Source organism: Aegilops tauschii, chromosome 3, assembly GCF_002575655.3.
Source record: "Aegilops tauschii subsp. strangulata cultivar AL8/78 chromosome 3, Aet v6.0, whole genome shotgun sequence".
NCBI lineage: Eukaryota > Viridiplantae > Streptophyta > Magnoliopsida > Poales > Poaceae > Aegilops > Aegilops tauschii.
In genome coordinates, this window is record NC_053037.3 from 331,269,002 (window position 1) to 331,275,488 (window position 6,487).

Consider the following 6,487-nt stretch of genomic DNA (forward strand, 5'->3'; position numbering starts at 1 on the left):
GTCGGAGCACACAAGGACCTCAGAGTATATCTCTCCTGATCGGAGGGGCAAATCCCATCTTGCTCGACCATGTCTTGCAGCATGGGTCGGGACAAGCCCGAAAACTATCTTTGTAACTACCCAGTCTCAAAGTAGCGTTTGGTCGGCCCAAAGCAGGACTGTCACCATCCCGAGTATATGTGCCAACTCAGGTCTTAGGACATAGAACGTATGTTGTACTAGAGACTCACATATGACCTATCGCTGCGTCTCATAGTCGGGTTTGTCCGACTTGGGCCTTATCTCGACTCGGATTTGACTATGTCGAATCTGACCAGATCCTTCCGAGTCCATATTAGCTGGTTATCATCCAATGCTTCACGGCCAATGAGACCGAGCCATCCACCGTGTCATATGCTAGTATAATCGGCTACGCGTCCACACAACTCTTTCGACTAGGGACCTTTTAGGATAGTCATCATACAATGCATAGTCCCACAAACAAGTCATGTACTTGCTCATACACATCATTGACAATGTCCAAGGACTATCTTTATTCATAAACACATAGGAAATATTATCGTACATGATTGCTTCTAGGGCATATCTCCAACATAGAATATGTGCCTATATAAATTGAACCCAAATTTAAACTATTTTATTTTAAAAATTTATGTTCGGATTGTAATATTTTTATTAAAATTATTGTTGCATTGGAATATTTATATTTGATTTGTTTTTAAGGTAAATGTTGCATATTATTCCTTAGTTCGCGACCAACTCCGTCGAGATAATGTCACGAATACACAAAGGTGAAATATTAAACCAGGTCTTACATCCAGAAATAAGCATGTTGGGAGGACATGGACGTTCTTAGAGCTTAGCGAATGTCGGCCGTCGGATCGATTTTTTGATGCGATTTTGACCGTCGGATCTCCCTCCCGGACGATCTGGGCCGCCAGATCGAAAACGGACACTGCTACAATGAATAGTTCCCCCTCGTTTGTGCCACTGCGTGTTCATTCAGTGCCCTGCCAAGGGTATTTTGGTCATTTCGCATACGGCTATAAATTGGCGGCAGCTCCCGTGCTAAAACCTAGCCGCCGCCTCCTCCCTCGCTCGATTCCACTCCTCCCGCGGCCGCCTCCCTCCCTCACTCTCTCCTCATCCGGCGACGGCGGCAGCGGTCACAGAGGAGGGCAGCGGATCAGCGGCGCCGGCGATGGCGTCCGTGGCGGCGGTGGACGGCGCGGCGGCAGCGCTCCGTTCGCTGATGTCGCGCGCGCAGCAGGCGGCGACGCGGTCAGGACGGGCGCCAGAGCCCTCGCACACTGTCGCTGCTCTCCCCGTCAAGGTTTCCCCTCCAACCGGAGCTCCTCCTGATCCGCCGACTGGCGCTCTTCCCCACCGCGGCGACGCTCGTGCCGCTGCTCTCCGTCGAGCTCGCGTGTGCGGCGCATCTGATGGCCAACACAGCCATCGTCGTTGCCTGCCCTCCTTGACGCCATGGTGCGGCCTCGCGCTCTTCCTCCCTTCTCCTCTGGCGCCTCCTCCCCGTCGGCGCCCTCTCTGGAGGCGTAGGTCACCGCCTCCCGTGCATGCCGTCTCTTGCAAGCCCCTCCCCCCCCTCGACCAGCGGCGGCGCCGACCCTGACAAGGAGCCCATCCTGCCCCTCCTCCAGGAACTAGCAGTAAGCCGATGATTCTCCTCTGGCTCTTCGTATCTACATTCAGTTAAATTTTTGATGAAGTATGTGGATTCAAAGAGGTTCTGATTGTGTTCTTTTGTTGCTAGGATAGTTTGGTGCTCCCGCAAGCAATTTGGGCTTCTATCTTGATGTAAGCAGTCACTATCCCCTTCTCGGCTTCGATTCAAACTCACCTGGTGGCTAAGATTATTTGGGTTGTCAGCAGTTAATAACCACTGTTACCTTTAACAATAGCAGTAAAGGAAAATCTAAATGGTTAATGTAGACACTTGTGTATGTGGCTTTGCTTCAAACAGAATAAGGCAAGCAGCATCGTTATGACCCCAAAAGGATAGTTAACTAATGTGTGATATAAATAATTTACCTTTGGATGATATGAAGAGAGGGCCACTCTTAAATATACGCGGTTATGAGGTAATTCGTTGCTATGTGATGCATCGTTTGGTCCTGCTCCAGTGTTGTTTTGCCTTCTTTTACTCGGCTCATGTTGCGTTTGGCTTGGAGACTACTGAAATGGAAATGTGTTGGAGCAATTATGTGTTGCAGGTAAAGAAACAAATTTTCATTTCTTTTGGCTTGCTATTAATTGTCACTTGCATACACATGATAAGGTTGGTCATAGATTTGTGCAGCTAGCTAGCATTGCTATTATTATGTGCTGCTCTAGAAATAGATCAAGTGATACTTTAATTTTTGTTCATCTAATGATTTTTTTGTTATTTCCTTTTGAATGCTTAGCCATGCCGTGTCTCACTCGTGTGAAACTCAAGATTTGATAGTAGCACATAACTCATGATTTGACAAACAGTTAAATTCCTATATTTTAGTATATCTTGTTATCTTTCTTATTTCTGTTCCTGAACTGAACTTCGCCCTTTTCTACAAAATTATAAGAGCAATGGTGGTTTGGACAAATGATTATGGTTTCTTATTTTATTTTCTTGGTGTTAGATTACTAATGTAGAGAAATAAAATTATATGATTTTACCATTATTATCAGATGAGGAAGTGATAGGTTCGGAAAATGACAATAGTTACCTATCTCTCATCTCTACTGTATTCATGTAAATGCCCATGTCTTTTTCCATTATTATCAGTTGATATGTTCTTCATTGCACACAAATCATTCTTACTATACTATCAGATATTATTAGCACATGCTCTTTTGAGGGAAATGGGGATGGCACTATCTTTCGGTCTTCTGCCCAGAAATCTTTAGAGTACATTATCTTTCATCTTCCTAATTATAAATTGTTGGAATTTCTTATGCTTTCAGTAATGCAACTTGATTGTTTTACTGTTGTCTATTGAGGGAAATGGGGATGGCACTATCTTTCGGTCTTCCTAATTAGATATAAACAACTGCTTACCCACACCGTATAACTTCGGTTTGCTCCCTCGCTGCCGCGTCACTCTGTTCCATACACTAAGAAGCGTGAAGTCTGCCGGTTGCCACTCGCGCTGCTGCTCTGCTTGGAGCCGTCGTCATCGACTGGAGGAGCGCCGAATCATCGTCCTCGAGTTCGTGCACTTCAGGAAGAAGACGGCCCGAGGTGAGACGCCATGCATTAGCCGTGCAAAGGTAGAGGTGAGTGCCCTCTCCACTTCCCCCATTTCCTCCCGTCTCTCTCTGGTCTGATCCATTTTTTCTGCAGCTTGACATATAGGTCAGTGTGTGTGTGCAGCAGCTCCAGAGAGACCAACGTCAAGGTACCCACTGCTCCTGTTGAGGCTAGCCTGCCGTAGGTACGAATCAGGTCCCTAGACCATTATGAGCCCTAATTTTCATGGAGCAAGGTGCAGCTTGCTGCTTTTGCTTTTGGTAAAAAGGAATCCCTATTGTTATGTTGGTACCCTCTTTGCAAGTTTATTCTGCCTTTTTGACATTTTTTGTTCTATCTTGCTATGCATTGTATCATATTACAGTTGTGTACTCAAACCAACTGAGCTTAATTCACGTACATAGATATTTAAGAATGTGGGGATGATGCCCAATTGGCAAGGTTTGCAATATTGTAGGAATCATTTGGAGATGGGTTGTAGATATTAAGCTATGTAGGAGATGATTTTGAGGTAACAAGCCTTCAGCTTGCTTTCTGTTAACCTTTTTATGCATGGGTTCGGTTTGATGCAATCTAGGCATTGTTTGTTGTCGAATGGATTATTTTTTCCTGCTAGGTAACATCTGATGGCCCAGAAAAAACTCTTTCTACATATTGTTTTGTTTATATGCATACAAGATGCATGTTTATGCCTCATACCTGCTGATTTATATGACTGAGGAACTCTCTTTCTTCCTAGATGTGCCCATATGCCCTTCATTGATATAGCATCTCCTTGTATATTATTCACATATAGCCTCTCATTTCTTGGTTGATTGCTTATATATATTCAACTTCTGTTTCCTGGCATTCACATATTTCAAGCTAAATAAAGTTTGTCATTCCTTTTGGCCACTTGTAGATGTAACTAGAAGCATGGATGATCTGTGATGCTGGCAATTGTCAGATTGCACCCATTTAATTATAGCACAATATATCGCATTTGTGGTAAATTTAGCAAAGCTTGTGCCTACCCTTTTAGTAGTCGATATGGTTCAGATGCAGTACTTTTTATTTCCTTTTTTTTGCTTTCAGCACACACATATGGCATTGAAGTTCTTTATCATGTATGTAGGCAGAGTAGTTGTGTCACTTACTGATGCTCTTATGGTACACAGTACACTATTAAGGTGTTGGGCCCAGAAACAGGAAGAGTAATCCTCTTCCAAGGTTAATTTTGTGTCTACTTCTTTATGTACATAACTCATGATTTGACAATAGTTAAGTTTCCTATATTTTAGTATTTCTACTTCTATCCTTTTCTACAAAATTAGAAGAGAAAATAATGTTGAGAAATGATTATGACTGCTTATTTATTTCCTGGTGTTAGATTACTAATGTGGAGAACTATAATTTTTATTGATGGTCGCTCGATGGTGCTGAGCATCATGTAAGGTCATTAGAATTCATATATGAATCAACATATTCTTCCGCTTCTAATTAGCATGTTTGGTCTATTTAATTTCAAACATATCTATTATTCACCAAGGCGCCTGCGTACTTTCATAATGATGTTATAACATCAGGCGTTAGGTTATTATAAGTCGTAGATGGATCAACATGTTCTTCCTCTTGTAATTAGCATGTTTGGTCTATTTATTTCAAACATATCTATTATTCGCCAAGGCTCCTTCCTACTTCCGTAATGATGGTATCCAATAGTTAGATTGGTGTCTCAAACTGAGCCCCCTCTTAACTCCATTTCTCTGCAGTAAATGAAGCCCATAGGTGGAGGGATTTGGGTGATCTGTAGTCAAAGGATAATATCAAGCAAGAGGACGCACAAGGAGGGTCGCCCCGGAGTAGAGGTAGAGGACGTTGCCAGTTGCATCTCTCTCTGACGTGAACCCCACCTTGGCATGGATGTGACCAGTGTTGATCCCCAACATTGGCAAGCATTGTAAGGTCCCTCTTCTTATGTTTCTGGTACAAATATACCACGTATATGTTCATATGCAGAAGATAAAGATCGACTATTATCGGTGGTTATTTTACTTAGTAGTAGATACTGAATAGTTTGTTTAAAATTATGATAGTTTAAAAGAAGTATTATGGTGTAGTGCAGTAATAATTTTAATTTAAAATTGCAGACCTTGCATCATATTTTTGTTGTGTATGTGGGCAGTGCGTCCAAGTTGATCTGGAACAATTTGAAGGGTTTCCTCGACACAAAATCTCCAGCCAAGGTTTACTTAAGCACCTCCAATTATGTATAGAAGTTTAAAATTGTAATTGTTTCAGGTTCTTCGGCACATTATGCATGCTTTGTTAATTTTTTTAATTATTGGACCTATTTGCTATGTGGAACATGTAGCATTTACTTGATCATAATCTAATTCAATTTTTGACCACCGTCTTTTGGCTCTTGCTTTCAACATATGCAGTATCGGTTAGTCATTTTCTTGACACACCACTTTAGGCAATGGCTCAGACTTCTTGATCCATTCTCTATTTATTGTCGATACATTTTCTAAAATAAACGAACAATGTTTCCTCTATATATGAATGACACAATGACACTATAATTTTTTTTCCAGTCAACTGATCATCCTAAGCCTCATCATGTATTCAATACATTTATGTTCCATTGCTAACTAACGTTCATTTGTGATGTCTTTCTCAAGATGGAAATGTTCTTCGGCACCATGACGAACATCAACGGAGGAACAACCTTTTTATTATTTTCTGTTGCCTCTACTGTATTGTTGCTGTCACAAAGATTTACCTGGACATGGAGCCATCATGATGTGTTTAAAAATGATTACATTATCCTTTTCTAACCTGATGGTGTTAGAAACATCTTAGCATTCAAGCAGGTTTAGTTCATTGTTTATTAATTCCTATTATGTAAAAATAAATCACTGATCATCGCTTGACAGAAAATATTTTGATATGCAATCATGTGCATGGCCGAAGAACCTGGATGTTATTTACAGGTTTTGGATCATGGGTGATTGTTTTGAATGAAAAATATCAGATAAAAGAAAGAATGTAATCTTTCTAATCCAGCAAAGCCTTGAAACCTTGATGCTTCTAAATTTGTGTGAGCTAAATGATATTTTGTGCAACACCCAAAACTGTATGTTGCCTTATAGTTTCATGACGATGTTGAACTTAACGGTGCTTTGCTCCAATTACATGTGAATGTTTCTTCTTTCTTTTATTTTGTTATATCCTATTTGAATACGTACGATAAAC

The 6,487-nt window shown here is 41.4% G+C and overlaps 1 long non-coding RNA gene across 5 annotated transcripts; it reads left to right on the forward strand.

Moving 5' to 3' along the window:
- The first annotated feature begins 1,102 nt into the window (after positions 1-1,102).
- Positions 1,103-6,122, forward strand: LOC120976717 (uncharacterized). Of its 5 annotated transcripts, none has more exons than XR_012204990.1 (6): positions 1,103-1,670; positions 1,775-3,276; positions 3,344-3,434; positions 5,002-5,189; positions 5,380-5,475; positions 5,914-6,122. It is a non-coding gene; the product is annotated as an uncharacterized lncRNA (long non-coding RNA). The 5 variants fall into 5 exon arrangements; XR_006672193.2 differs by having other exon boundaries at positions 5,415-5,475; XR_006672195.2 differs by having other exon boundaries at positions 3,344-3,398; positions 5,415-5,475.
- Positions 6,123-6,487: the final 365 nt, after the last annotated feature.